At 40.5% G+C, this 15,740-nt stretch overlaps 1 protein-coding gene across 8 annotated transcripts in view; it reads right to left on the reverse strand.

The window, feature by feature from the left end:
- The window catches only part of MOB3B (MOB kinase activator 3B), a 203,878-nt gene that overhangs the window by 174,067 nt on the left and 14,071 nt on the right, over nt 1-15,740 (reverse strand). Inside the window, exon 1 of one of the 8 annotated variants that reach the window (XM_060609599.3) lies at nt 14,436-14,601. The exons of the other annotated variants lie outside the window; for them this stretch is intronic. The gene's annotated coding sequence lies outside the window, so the exon portion shown is untranslated. Of the gene's footprint in view, nt 1-14,435; nt 14,602-15,740 lie in introns of those variants that run through there. 8 annotated transcript variants of the gene reach the window in all.

The following is a 15,740-nucleotide window of genomic DNA, read 5'->3' on the forward strand; positions in this document are numbered from 1 at the left end:
ATGAGGAGATTTAGTCATTTGACAAAATTTGGATCTTGTTAATATGCAAGCCATGATTCAATAGGTCTGCATGGGGTCAAGACGCTGCATTTCTCACAAACTGCCAGTGAGGCAGACGCTGCTGCTCTGTGTCCACAATCAGATTAGGCAGGCTCTAGAGTAAAACAGAAATAAAATAAAATGAAAGAAGCTGAGGGACACAGAACGGACTCTGAGGCAGGGTTAGCTACTCCGTCCCCGTGCCTGTGCTCATCGAGCACGCTTCCTTGGTAGCACTAACCACACTATTAGAATTCTTCTCTCTGTGCCACTGGGCTGTGATCTTGAGGGCAAGAAGCTGATCCTTATGGCTTCAGGTGTCTGCTGCACTCAATTTAGACAGTTCAGGTATGAGTTAATACATGAATGAAGGAATGAATACATGAATATGGTGAATGAATGAAATTCAGGAGAATTGCTATTGGTTGATATATAAAAATCTAAATGGGTTTGAACTCCGTATTTCTTAGTTACTGGGCCAGCTTCATATATTATTAATGTGGTTGCTGATAAGTACTTTATGGAGCTCAATATTCCAGTAGAAGAACCATCAGGAAAGATTAATCTTGGACATTCACTCTAGAAATGTAAAATTTCAAGAGTTCCCTTTACTGTAAAGAAAGATGCAGAATTTCTTTCTGCATCTCATGGAAGTCTGTCCTCAGGGAACAGGAACTACAGGTCCCAGGACCTCAATGGGACAATATCTCTTACAAATCAATCATGTTGGCAACATACTATTATAATTAGCATAGATTTCTCTTATAAGGCATGTAACAGCTTTATCCTTCTACATTACTCCAATTTATAGATTTTCTAAGTAGAATCACTAAAAACAAACAAAAAAATTCATTGCTTTTATAACTATAAAATATAGTGAGTTTTCCAACTGGAGTTTCACGTTGGCATCAGATTGTGTAATCAAGTCATGTAGTCTTTACATGGTTAGTCTACTGCATGGACAACAGGAGGTTATGTTCGTGAAGTAAGCAACTATAGCAAAATCCAGTTTTACTGCTGGGGGTTAGAAACCCCTTTAAACTCAAAAGGACCACTGAAAACTTTCATTAGACAATACTAGGAAGCACTTATCCATATTCGATCTATTTATAAAGCATTCTTTTGACCAGAGCCTGAAGTTCTAATTCAGTCGGTCAGTTCAGGACTTGTGTTCCTATGGCCTTTTCATTGTAAATTGTGATACTATGCATAGAGACAGTACAATATTCACTTCTAAACTTTTCCAGATATGTTTTAAAATTTTAGTTCTGTAGCCTACATGTTTAAAGATATGCGTGTGTTTAGCTGTGGTTCACCTTCTCAATAGAGTAAAAGGACTCCAGAAAATACGGTGCATTACATTTATAAGAGGGGAAACTGTGGATGGGTTTAAAAATTTAGCTCCAACTTAATCAAGCCACTCCAGGTAGTTACAACATATTAGTGTTTGTCAACAAAGGAATCTACCTATTCTGAACTGAATCCTTCTCCTGGGAAGCCTGCAGGACATACTCCACACTCTCCCTAGGCTTCTGGGGAACTTTAAAATCATTCTTTAATTAACATTTTCAGCACCCCTATGGCCTCATTATGCTGTCATTATTAAATATTTTATTTTCTTGGTCCCAAGAGTTCTCAAAGCAAATACATGTTCCCCAGCAGTCATTTATGTTTTCTTAACATAAGAGTTGGTCTTTCATTCATGATATAAAAAAAATGTTGATTAGGATGATGGTCAAGATGGACTAGGCTTTTTCCAAACATTGTTCTGTAAGCCAAGAAACTTAAATGGTTAGCCTTCTTCATAGAGTAAAAATATCTATGTAAAAAAAAAATCTAGGTAAAAGCAGTCAAAGTATATTCAGCGCAGCTTCCCAAAAAGGCATTCTCAGAAAATTTCCCTATTTAGAGTTCTCATAAAATGCCACTAGGGGCTTCATTCAGTTCCTACAACCTTCCTGGGGGTTACTATAAAGCCTAGTCATATCTTTTGACCCACAAGTTACTTCTCGGAATTTTTCCAAAGGAAAAATCATAGATGTGCACAAAGCTTGGATGTGATAAACCTATCTTGCTAAAAATAGATCAACCACAGAGCATCCATATAATGCAATTCTATAGAGACATTTTTAAAGCTTTAATATAATATCTGAAGATATGGAAATATTTATGGTTTAATTTTACACATACACAAGTAGATAATAAAATAGCACATCTAAAATTATCTCAATTTTCCTAAAAAATACACACACGTGTTTGACTGAAAAGAAATAAACTCAAAAATTAACAATAATTAGGTGGTAAGATAGGGTAATTTCAAATGTCTTCTTTGGATCTCCTGAATTTTCGTAGTTTTACTTTCTACACTAAATACGTATTACTTGAGTAATTAGAATATAAAATGTTTTCCTCATTTTTTTCTCTTATAACATGAATATGAATACAGCCTTCCTACATGTGGAACTAAATAACCACTGAATTAGTAAGAAATAAATGAAAATAAATAAAGATCAATGGACATAAAGTTAACTTACTATATAGACTTGTTATGCTTAAATAAATTCCTCCCAGGAGATTCTCTACCAACCATCTCCAGTTTCTACTAGCTGACTCTTTTTCTGAAACAGTTCAATGATTCTTAGAAATCCAAATGAAAATCCCAGACAGACAAGGAAATAAAATGTGCAAAGGAAGCTGGCCTTGGCAGTGTGCAGAGAGGTGGAAACCATGAATATGAATGGATGGGGGTTTAAGACAAGGGGATAATGAAAGAGGAAAATACTATTCAGATGACAGCTGCGATCTCCCTCCCCTGACTGTCACTCCCTTCCCTCCCCCTCATCCCCCCCAGCCTTTATTCCCAGCTCCTAGGAAAGCTGTGGTGCTTGTAGCTTTCATGGTGTTCTCACCCTCCAAAAGCACAGAGGATAAAAGGCCACTGTGTTGAAAGCTTGTGCCTTGTAGAGTAACAACAGTGCTAAAAGTGCTTAAGAATACGTGGTTACTTTTCATATCAATCACAGCCTTTGCCAAGCTACTCTCCAATCTACTGGGAGGTACAGGGTGAGCATTGTTTAATTGGCTTTGGGAATCTTATGCGCTGTGCTAGACCATTAATTAGAGGAGTTGCTAGAATAAGTGTGTGATGTGTGATGTCTGTGTTGGGAGGGGAAGGCTCGTTATGCTACAGGTTTGATAAAACATTTGCAAATGCATCTTTGGATAAACAAGAGAAAGTAGAAAAAAGTTAGAACTCACATCTTGGGAAAGGACCATTCAAGGCAGCAGTACCATAAGTCATCTTTCAGGTACTTAATCTCTTTGAATACAAATACCACTTAATAATGCCTAAATCATCTACTCTCAATGCCAGAGTTTTCCCATCTAGGCCAACAGAGAAAACTGATCTGTAGACCCTGTAGAATCAGGGTCTCATACACAAATGTGTTGAGCTGTCAGGCAGAGGAAGAGACAAATAGTACTGCGGCTCAGGTATTATTTAAAGGGGGCAGGTCCTCAGTGCTAGCAGCTGTTGCTGATGTGGGTATAAAACCTAGTACTGCTGGATTTTCTGATTTTTAAAGAGTAACTGGAAATCCTAATTTTTATGTGAAATCTCTGTGTTTCCAGAGGCTGACAACTAAAAAGAAAAATCGGTGCTTTCCATGAACAAATAAAACATCTCTGAGGCCCAAAATAGACTGCCAGGATGTAACCTCTGATTCAAAGAACAAGATCTTAACACAGGACTTTTAAAGTGCATGTTACCAAATTTATCTGTATATGCATCAATTACTATCTAGGAAGTGGACTAGAAAAGAATCATGAACTTAAATTCTAAACTGTCTGACCAATTTACCCTAATCCAAGTTCCTAAATTCATTAAGGGATATGTTTTCCTTCTCTTATTAAAATATGAATAGTGTAATAGAGTTTTATGTAATTTAAAGATTTTACTCAAGGACTTAAATAGGCAAATGCATTTATTTTTATACCTCAGAGCTAATGCTAATAATTTATTTCTTTTATGTATGAAAAGACTAAGGAACAAAGTAAAATCACATCTAAGCCAGAGGATAAGGCTAGAACCCAAAAACCCTGTCTCCTTATGATTCAACAGTCCAATAAGAACCTTCTTTAAAGGATGACTAAGGAGGCAAGCCTATTAACATGTTAGGTTCACGAAGCAAGTAATCATGTAAATGAATCATTATTCTAATAGGCGCAGCAAGATGAACTCAGGATCCTTATTTAAAGCACATGGATAGGAAATGTGTCAGGTTAGGACATCTTCATCAGCCTAATAACTGGAATATTAATCATATCTAATCCAATGTACATTTTCAGTTGAGTCACTGCATCATTCACTGTCCAATTTAAGTTTCCTAGGACAGACACTTTAATATTTATTAATTTGCTTTCCACCCATGCCATTTCTCGTTAGAATGGCAACATCCGGTTTGTGAGGGAAATGAGTCATATTATGCCAGTATCCCACCTTCCAAGGGACAAGTTAAAGCAGGAAATGAATGGCTTTGTGTGTTTGTTTGTCAGTACAGGAAAACAGTGTATGCTAACACTGAAGGATCTTGAGGGCATAATTTTATTTTAGATATTGTTTACAACATTCAGAGCTGTCTTACATTGGATAGAATTATAATTTTGCCATTTTTACCTTGAACTGGTTCATAATTTGCAGATATCTCGAAATATTTGTGAATTTTTCATCTGGAAATCAGCTTTTTAAGTAGTCTTATACAGACAGGTTCAACTTCGATTTCTGGCATTTACACCTACCTTAACTGTGTCCTGTTCTTAAATGTTGTGGCATACTTGACTAGACCTCAGAACTATTGAAAACTTCCAAATAATAATTGAAAAAAATCCCCCATTAACCAGAAATCCAGAACTGAGGTGCCAAAAAAGCCACTTTAATTGAGTCTGTTTGACCTTTAGTTTCTTTCTATGTCTCAAGTTCCCTCTACTAGGAAAATGGTGACTTTATACCTGTAAGGTATCTTAGGGAAATGCAAAGTTGCTTTACCAAGCTGCCTTATTATGAAATTTATTGTTTCTATTTGTTTTTTATTTTTATTTTCGAGAGAGAGAGAGAGAGAAAGAGAGAGAGCTGGGAGGTGCAGAGAGAGGGGGACAGGGGATCTGAAATGGGCTCCATGCTGACAGCACAGAGTCTGATGTGGGGCTCGAACTCATGAACTCTGAGATCACGACCAGAGCAGAAGTTGGACACTCAATTGACTGAGCCACCCAGGGGCCCCTATTATGCAATTTAAATTACAGAAAGCACAAACAGGTGTCCTTACCAAACAGATGAAGAGTCCTTGTTTAAAACTCTATAGCAATACAATCTAAAAAAAAATTTTTTTAATGCTATTTATGAGATGAGGACTCCATGTTGAGCAAAGTAATATACTTACAGCAAGGGAAAATGTCAGAGAACTGATATTTTTGCTTTTTGCTTGACAAAAACAGATGTTGCTGGACAAAAGGACATTTAAAAAATCCTTGATGCTCTTTCAGGAATCTAACTCTATTTGTCCTTCACTCTTCTGCCACCAAGTTCAGCTCTCCTTATTTCTTCCAAATACATGCAATCCCTCTCCCTACTGATTAGGTAGGTCTTTGGTTTCTAGTCATCATTTGCTAAGCATAGCGCCATCAGCTCTATGGTCATACTTCATTACCTGCTATCAGAGCAAATTTGAAACCAAAGCAACCTTCATATCAACTGGTCCAGCCACATAGGACCTAGAACCGTGTTCATGGAGCCCCTGATCTGTGTCCCCTATGCACTAACAATACCAAAGAATATTTACACATTCCAATACCACTCTCTCTTCCTCATCCCAAACCCTCATTTTGGGATTTAATTTTCCTTCACTTTTTCCCTAAAGTCTAGAGACTAGATAATTACCTCTTTTGCTTATCATCCTACATTCAACATGTTACCTCTAAATAACTCAAAAACTATAGCATGTCCCACAATGGGTTAAAGGTAAGCATTGGATATCATTTAAACAAACAAAAACTCCCTTCAGCCACCTGAGGACTACTGGTGGACACTCCAGTCCTGAGATGGCCAAATACACATCAGCCTCCCCACACATCCGCTCCTCCCCAGGTGCATGTCAGGGCAACCATCAGCCAGTCAGCCAGCGGCTCCTTCTGTCCTCAGCATCTTTCCTAACTCTGCCTCCCCAGGTGGCCACTCTGGATGGGTCAGACTTGGTTCTCCAGATGAGGAGGCCATGTCAGGTAGCCTCCAAACACTCAGTCCATCAGGATGTCAAATCTAAATGGTTACAGGCAGCGGCATCTTCAGTCTTTCTAAAGAGACTACTACATGAAGTGTGCACTAATCTTTTTTTCCCTGGCATCTAGCCTGGGCATTGGTATCAGCAATTCTAAAACATGCTGTCAGCCCTTCGTGACAAAGTTCTTTATTGCCCTGATCATCTCCCTACTGACTTCAGAGATCTGCCAACCCTCCCTTTCTTTGGAGGGAGGGGCAGTCCTCAAAACCTGAAGCGTGAGCTGATCAGTCACTTCAGCGAATGAGAAGTACTGACCCCACTGTTTCCCAATTCAGGGACTAAAGAGCTTGGGTAACTAACCTGCAGTAAAGCTGATACATGTGTGGGGTCTAAGAACCAAAAGGAAAAAGGAGGACAGGGAAGGAGGGGCAGGGAGTGAAAAAAACTTCATCTCTTCTTTACAAGATATCTATATTTTACTACAGGAAAAATTGACTATGAATGTCAATCTCAGCAACTTTCAATTTCAAGTTTTTGTCATTTCCTTCCTCTGCTCCAATTCAGAGTCCAAGTGCCCTAAGAGGCCAAGACAAGACCAAGGCACAAGACCTTCAACTCTTTTCACGTTTACAAGTTGTCTTAAGTGAAAATGCAAGCAGAGGCCAATGAGGCCCAGGGGGCCTTCACTCCGTTCTTTACCCTGGAAGAGGGTAATTCTGGGCTAGAAGGTGGTGGCCCTGCCTTCCTCCTTCAACCGTCTGTCAGCTCTCCAGTCTCTTCTTCTCACTTTGCCCCAGATTCTGAGTTGAGTGAGCCTTGCGAGAAATAGTGTTCAGGCCCCTGTAAAGTTTGGCTGTCTGATGGCACCAGAATCATAGGTGTGGTGGACCCTGTAATGTGCTGTGGCTCCCTTTAGGACTGAAGCATTCATTGCTGAGAGTGTTGGAGGCTGCCAGAGCCTCTGAGCTGAGTGTGTCCCCAGGAATTACACTTAGAGACTGCTACCTCTCTGGAGGGAACTTCTCTGCTGTGGCTTGGGCAGCCCACATCCAGTGACTGGCTGACAGACACAAAGACCCGACCTCCTTGCCTTAGTGTCATTCCAGCTCCAGAGCTGCCCCCATCAACCCCTCCTGCCTCAGAGTCTACCTCTCCCTCTGCCCAATTCTGCTGCCCTCATTTCCCTGCCAGGCGTTACCATAAGTAGTCTCCAGTAAGCCTCCTACGTGCAAATCTCAGCGTCTCAGAATCTGTTTCCCAGAGAACTAAACTGTGATCATCGGAAACGAGGCACAAATAGTGCTGCACTACCCTCTGCTCAACTTCACATTCATACAGGGTTTGCTAACATCCCTAACTCTCGCAGCAGCCACATGCAGACTTTGGTATGCAGTGGATGCATGAGGGCATGGCTGCCCACCAGTCCAGTTATAACAAGTATACTGCAGGATTTGTGCCGTAACTGAAATACATGCAGCCCTCAGTTGTGCACAGTTCTGACAGGCATGCATTTCCATGACCGTGGTTTGGTTAAATAATATCAGTCCCACAACAACCAGGTTCAGATTTCAGTTACCACAGAATATCATATTAGTAAGCACGTGAAGTACAAGCTGGGCAGGTGACTCTTCAGTCCACAAATCAGTATGCAAATAGCAGGTGCACATCACTCACCAGTGACCAGTTGCATCGCTTCTTTCAAAGTCCGTTGATGACTGGTCACTGCATATCTAAGCAGGGCAGCAAGAGGTGGAGTGATGTTTGGCCACTGCAGGGATGGGAAGGTGGAGGAAGGACAACCAGAAAGCAGGATCCACTTGGCCAGATAGTGGTAAGTGGCAGGCCTCCTGTCCAGTGTCAGGGTCTCAGAAGGGTACTGGGGTATATTAACCATCCTTCTTCAAACACAGGAAAGGTGAGACCATTATCAAACCCCATATATTAGTTTCCTGTGGCTGCAGTCACAAATTACCTAAGCATAAACTTAGTGGCTTACGACAACAAAAATGTATTAGTTTACAGCTTGTAGGTCAGAAGCCTAAAATGGGTGGCAGGGCTGTGTTCCTTCTGGAGGCTCTATGGGAGAATCCATTTGTTTGCCTTTTCCAGTTTCCAGAGGCTACCTACATTCCCTGACTCATAGGCCCACCTTCCTCCAACCTCTGCTTCGGCCCTTGCATCTTCTCAGACCCTCACCTGCCCTTCCTTCTGATTACACTGGGCCCACCCTGATCCTCCAGGATAACAGCCCTATCTCAGTGTCTTTACGGTAACCACATGTGCAAAGTCCCTTTTGTCATGTAAGGTAAAATATTCACAGGTTCTAGAGATTTGAATGTGGACATTTGGGGGGGGGGGCATTATTTTCCCTACCACCCCCCATCAGGTATTTCCATATGATTGTGCCCTCCTGGATAGTGACCCCCATTTGTCCACTGGACCGGCAAAGCTGCCTGCAAACATCTGTGTCTATATCTGGATCCCCTGAGAAAGGGCAAGAACAAAGAAATGATGTAGCCTGGTGTTCCTGATCCTAAATCAGCTTTGCCCAAAGGCTGCTCAAGCCTCTAGGTATATATTCTACATCAAACAGTATCACTTTCCAGTACCTTTGGGGAGTACAGAATTCATACTCTCCTCCTTGGACACTCATAAATTCATGCTGGCATTTCAAAGGTCTTGAGGAGTCCTCTAGTAAAGAAACATACTTAGCTTGTTTAATCCTGAATTTTCTCAACTTACTTTTCACATCACATTTCATGGAACACTTCGGGAATGATGCACTAGATTGTCCTCGGACTCAGGCCAACACAATGGAAGCAGCTCCACCAGCAGTCTGCACGCCACTCCAGCTCGTCTTCAGAGCCAAACGCTGGAGGCCCTCCTGCCTTGAGGGAGTGGTTCTTGTCCTGCACCAGCCTTCAGGTGCACTTTGGCAAACTCAGGACCTACTTACTGACCCAAACACAAAGTATGTGAAGTGACATATTGTTCGGATGTCTCAGCTCTGCCTGGAGATTCATTTCCTGGAGAATTAAGTTTTGTTTTGTTTTTATTTCTTCTTCTCTTTTCCCTCTCTTTGACTCTGGCTCTCAAAATTGAATGGGAAAAAAATGAGCGGGAAATGGCGTGTCACCAAATACTCTTATGGGTTTTGCTTCCCTCCCTTACCTGTAAAGTCAAGTACTTGGGCAGATTGCCACATGAAAACTAAAACATTCTCTTCTCTCAGCAAATGGTTTCTATTGTCAAAACAGAAAAGACAGAGCATGTTCATCACCTTATTGCTGGTGTGTTCTGGGCTATAACCCTGGAACTCTACTGCACGGATCTTTGATTCACTGTGGTCTTTCTCAGGAATCGCCAGAAGTTTGGGAGATACCACAGAATCTCAGAGTCAGAAGGAAACTCAGGGATTATGCATTTGATTTTCTTCTGGAATCCTGGAATCTTCCTTCAACATCTCTATTAAGAGGCTCTTCATTTATGTTTCACACATTTTACAACTGTCACCTACCTTTCAGCTACTACTCATCTGAACAAATGCACTGTAGTAGAGGGTTCCAGCCCACACCAGACTACGTGTCCCCTCTGCATGTCCAAGATGACCTCTCTCATCTATCTACATCTTCCATAGTAATAATAATAAAATTTACTGAATGCTAACCACAGGGTAGGCACTATGCCAGCCCTTTTAATTAGGTCATCTGACCACAGTCTTATGATGTAATATTGCTACTTGATAGACAAACAAAACACAAAACTATTTACTGAGGTTTTTGCTGCATTTACTGATATTATTTACTGAGTGTTTTCCACATTTCAGACGCTTAAAGACCTAAGCACTTTACATTTGTATCATCATGTCTATGAATCGGCGTTAAGGTTTATCTTTTGCAGATAAAGAAACTGAAGCTTCCACCAGGTAAGACATTCACCCATGGTCACACAGCCAGTGAGAGGCAGAACTGGGATCCAAACCTACAAGTATCTTCTGCTTATCCTTCACTGCCTCCTTCTCCCTCTTGTCTTTCCAGCCAGAGGCGTTCTCTGTAAGTCTGTGAATTCACAGAGCACTTACTCAGCATCCCAGTCTTGTCACTTGTCATATTCTGCACGGTGTTTAGTTTCTCCTCACTGGACATGTCTTCTACTACTTGGCATTCTTTAGCATGCTGCTCATAACACAGGCTCTATAAACATAAACTGCTTTAGAATAAGTCAGCTTACAGCAACCAGGACTGGAAAAACAAATAAACAAAGTTTTTTGATGAAGAGTTTCCAGGTCTCAGTTGATTCCTTCGCTGTTTTAGGAAGCAGCTATGCAGAGGCGTTCAGTATGAGGGATTAAAGTAAATACTTTGTCCCGTGGCTCTTGTTTTGACAGCGACCATGGAAGCAGATGATCGTTAGGCTGAGTCCCCCCAGATCTACTGGTGAGGTTGAAAGCATCTGTGAGTCAGAGTTGAATCTCCAGCTTCTAGAACATCTGACACATAGTAGGCACTCAACAAATATCTTTTGAATAACAACCAGTTACAAAGTCATGTGCTACAGATTCAGCATTTATAAATGATAATCTCCTTGGGAATGTAAACTGGTGCAGCCACTCTGGAAAACACTATGGAGGTTCCTAAAAAAACTAAAAATAGAACTACCCTACAACCCAGAAATTGCACCACTAGGTATTTATACAAGGGATACAGGTGTGCTGTTTCGAAGGGACACATGCACCCCCATATTTATAGCAGCACTATCAACAATAGCCAAAGTATGGAAAGAGCCTAACTGTCCATTGATGGATGAATGGATAAAGAAGATGTGGTGTATATATACAATGGAGTATTTCTCGGCAATCAAAAAGAATGAAATCTTGCCATTTGCAACTACGTGGATGGAACTGGAGGGTATTATGTTAAGTGAAATTAGTCTGTCAGAGAAAGACAAATATCATATGACTTCACTCATATAAGGACTTTAAGAGACAAAACAGATGAACATAAGGGAAGGGAAACAAAAATAATATAAAAACAGGAAGGGGGACAAAACAGAAGAGACTCATAAATATGGAGAACAAACAGAGGGTTACTGGAGGGGTGTGGGAGGGGGGATGGGCTAAATGGGTAAGGGGCACTAAGGAATCTATTCCTGAAATCATTGTTGCACTATATGCTAACTAATTTGGATGTAAATTTAAAAAAATAAAATAAAAAATAAAATAAAATGAGCTTAAAAAAAAGGAATGATAATCTCCTTTCACCTCTGAAGTGATTCTTAGAAATCATTCATCCAGAACATGATAATACTCAAGACATTTATTTTCACTTAAATAATAGTATAACTTCAATAATAAAAATAAAAAAATAAGTTTAAGAAAAACTGTAAAATGAAATCTTACAGAGTCTCTTGGTGATAAAGTAAAATGCTGTTTGCAAACTTAGTAACAGTATGCTTGATGTACGATTAGTGCCCAGTGTAGTATTAGCTGTGAATGATACTGAAGGACCTTCCACATGTTGGTCCCCATGGGAAATAAGTGCTATGGGTTCTGATTTTTAAAGAAGGCTAATGACAGTATCTTTCTACCAAAATATATTTCTTGTATGGAAAGCATGCTTTTTTTTTAAAGCCATCAAATTAATAATGTCTCTTATTTGCATAACCTTAAAAAAAAAGGCCAAAACTCTTACTTCGACAGTACTTCTGCTCTTCAGTAAAAAAGAAAATAACCCTATTAGAAAGCTGCTTATGGCTTTGAGAACTCCAGTTCTCTTCAAATGGATTGCAGAAAATCTTTACTGAGTATCTACAATGTGTGTCACTCATCCTGCCAGCCCAACTCCTCCTCCCGTTCATACCACTGCCAACACATTTTGAATGCTGGTCTATTTCTCCAATTATATCAGCAGCATGGCAGAGATGGGCTAGCTGTTGATCACTATAGTCCCTCCTCTTCCTGGGCACACAGCTGGGCTAAATTTTCTGGCGTCCCTTGCACTCAGCTGGGATCATGACTATGTGACTAAGTTCCCACCGACAGGATGTGGCTGGAAGTAATATGTGCCCCTCGAAGACTGGCTCATACAATGCCCCCCTGCACACCCCTCTGGCTCTTGCCATTTTGTCCCAGTTTGATAAAGATAAGCCGTGAAACCTTGAAAGCTACATCGAGGGGCGCCTGGGTGGCTCAGTCGGTTAAGCGTCCGACTTCAGCTCAGGTCATGATCTCACGGTCTGTGAGTTCGAGCCCCGCGTCAGGCTCTGTGCTGACAGCTCAGAGCCTGGAGCCTGTTTCAGATTCTGTGTCTCCCTCTCTCTCTGCCCCTCCCCTGTTCATGCTCTGTCTCTCTCTGTCTCAAAAATAAATAAACGTTAAAAAAAAAAAAAAAAAAAGAAAGCTACATCGAAGATGGCAGAGTCACAGGATAAGGGTTTCTGTGTCCCTGACCACTGCTTGGAAAAAAGCCAACCATTGCTCAAGTACCTCTGTTCTAAGCTTTACATGAGAAAAAATGCTTCTGCCATGTTTGATCCATTCTTCATTCTTTGGACGTGTTTGTTAAAGTAGCTAGCATCTGGAAGGCCTGAGATTTTTGCAAAACTATGAAATACTGATAGATTATTTATAAAATAGTGAATACAATCATTGTATGCCAAATCAGACACTGGCTCATAAAATAACTAAATAATATAGAACTAAGGTATCATTGCAGACAAAGTTCTACTGTAGATAAACCATCAAAGGTGCCATAAGTTTAAGAAAGATGTTGCTGAAAACCTTGAAATATAGAATGTTCATTTTTCAATTTTTCTGTGACACGAGAAAAGTCTGCTATGGCTTGATTTCAGTGACAAGAACATCTTGATCTAGCCTGTTAAGCACCAGTGTTTCAAAGGATAGCTTATGCCAGAGCATTCATGCACATAGACATTTCTGAGACCTTACTACAAAACCAAACTCGTGAGAATTGTGGACAACTGGTGGAGTTGTGAGCCACAGGCTTTCATCTAGGTTTAGTAAATGACAGATTAGGACCGCTTTCTTACCTTCATTCAGAATTGTATGATTATATTCCGTTATGATTTGACCACAGATAGCAATCCACAGTTTAAACTGATCATAAAAACACATTACTTTATTTAAATGTCAAAATGCACAGGAATATATATTTGTTCTGTGTACACATAGGATATGTATCAGGAGACACTCTCAGACATTTAAGCCTAAAGTGAAACCTGAGAAACTGAAGCTTCAACCACAACCAAAGTCCAATTAACTAAATTATTTATTTTGTTGTTCTAAGTGTAAGGGACTTAACCTGGTTTAAGGCCATCAAGTTAAAGATGTAATGCCAAAGAGGATTACTTACTGTTTATCAAAAAACTGTCCCACTAATTCAGTAAAGACCGTATAAGCAATGGGTAATCAAGCACTTTTGGAAAACTGCCTTTGGTGATCACAGATATTTGCCTGGGCCCCAGTGTATCCCAAGTAACTGACTAAAAACATCTCTCAAATCAGTCTGATTCCTCCATCTCCACTGCCCCTACTTTTATCTAGGCCACTACAGTTCTTACCTAACATGCCAGAAATCTACTCTCAACCTGGCTTCCTTGCTTCCACTCTTGCCTATTCTCCAAATGGTACCCCCACCCCCCTGCCCACCAAGGGGTGCCCAAAGCAGTGTCTTTAAAGCACATATCACATTACACCACTCTCTGGCTTAAAATGATTTCATGGGTCTTCACTGGTCTTAGAATGGAATTGGAACTCCCACCTGGCCTGCCATGCCATATTCCAATCCAAATCTATCATTGTACCAATCTCCCCCTTCCCTTCACTCCAACCCAACTAATCTCCTTTGTGTTCCTTGAATATCCCACATTCTTTTCAGGGATTTTGAACTTCTAGTTTTCTCTGCCTGAAATGTTCTCCTTCTAGCTCTTTACATTGCTGACTTCAAGTCTCAGTTCAGCCATCACCTCCCCCAATCACCCTCTCTCTTGCCCCACTAATTTCCTTCATAGCACTTAATAACACTCTATAATTTTATTCTCTATTGTCTGGAAATTTAGACACTCTATGAGGATGTGAACTTCACTTTTTTAATTTTTTATTACCTTGTTTCAGGTATCACACCCTCAGAGATGGAGGTTGAATGGATGAAATACACAGGGAATGGATAATTTCAGCATTCTTTGTCCCAGTGACCGTCCATGGCAAATTGTAGTATCACATGTGTCGATAAGTGTTCCTGTCCTGTCCCGGCAGGGATAGCTATAAAGTAATCCCAATTTCTGCTCTCCTAGGAATATAAAGATGTTTTAGTTCTGGGGCCAACCATACAGCCCTTTCCACACAGTGAGTCTTACTGTTAAATGAAAAATGCCCAAGTGTGCAAAACTGATCATCCCAAGAGGGTATGTCTTAATATTTCATTATCTATGACATCGCACAAGGCTATCCTGGCTTTGAATTTTAAGCTATCTAACCTATGAAGAAGCTCTTTCAGGAGAAACAAGAGTCATTTCAACACAGAGTAAACTACCAGCCACTTCCTTGGATTCCCACATCTAGGGCCATCACCCTTAGAGTTTGTTGTATAGCAAATCAAACCCACGTCTATGTGGAAACCCAGTGCACACTTCACTTTGGTTTATGGCACTGGGTCAATCTGACAGAATAGCTTGTTTTCCCAGTTCTGACTAACTGGAGGAGAGTCATGCCTACAAATCGGTTTTCCAGACGTTCCTCTTTACATATAATAGGAAATGCAGGATTGGATCCGGGCAGGAGCTCTGGAAATGTCAGGGCAGTCTCTTCACACTGAACAAACGTCCCCGAGAGTGCCAACATTCTCAAGTGAACACACTTTTCCCCATTTTGAGCCATGGTGAAGACATGCTATCCCAATCCAGCTGAACTAAAGAAATCCATTCTGTAACTCAACATGAGAAAACTCATTAAGTCCCTATGGAATGCCTGCCAAGAAACTTCACACTAGCAATGTGACATCTGCCTACACATAGGGAGGTTACAAGAATCACCCTTGCAACGCATGTGGTGGTAGTTACTCCTGTAAGGAGGTTGCTGGGGTCTTTACCAAAGAAATTCCATAGTGGTCACTTCTTGAAAGCCCATGGGAGAAATTCCCCCCAGGACTCAGTACCAAGAAAAGCTTTGTTTCTTCTGAGGATTTAGCTTTGCTGATGGTTTTATCTTTTGGTTTACTTTAACAGATAACATTTCCTCTTTGCTTCTAGAAAGCCCAAGGAAGATTTGCAACCCTCTGCACTAATGACATTGGAGATCATGACATGCATTCTTATGTTCCTCTTGTTTTCTTACACATGTTTTCCCTCAACTTTGATTTCTTTAAATACTTTTTATTCTCTTATATTATATATACATTTTTTATAAGCTGC

Source organism: Panthera onca, chromosome D4 (assembly GCF_046562875.1).
Source record: "Panthera onca isolate mPanOnc1 chromosome D4, mPanOnc1 haplotype 2, whole genome shotgun sequence".
NCBI lineage: Eukaryota > Metazoa > Chordata > Mammalia > Carnivora > Felidae > Panthera > Panthera onca.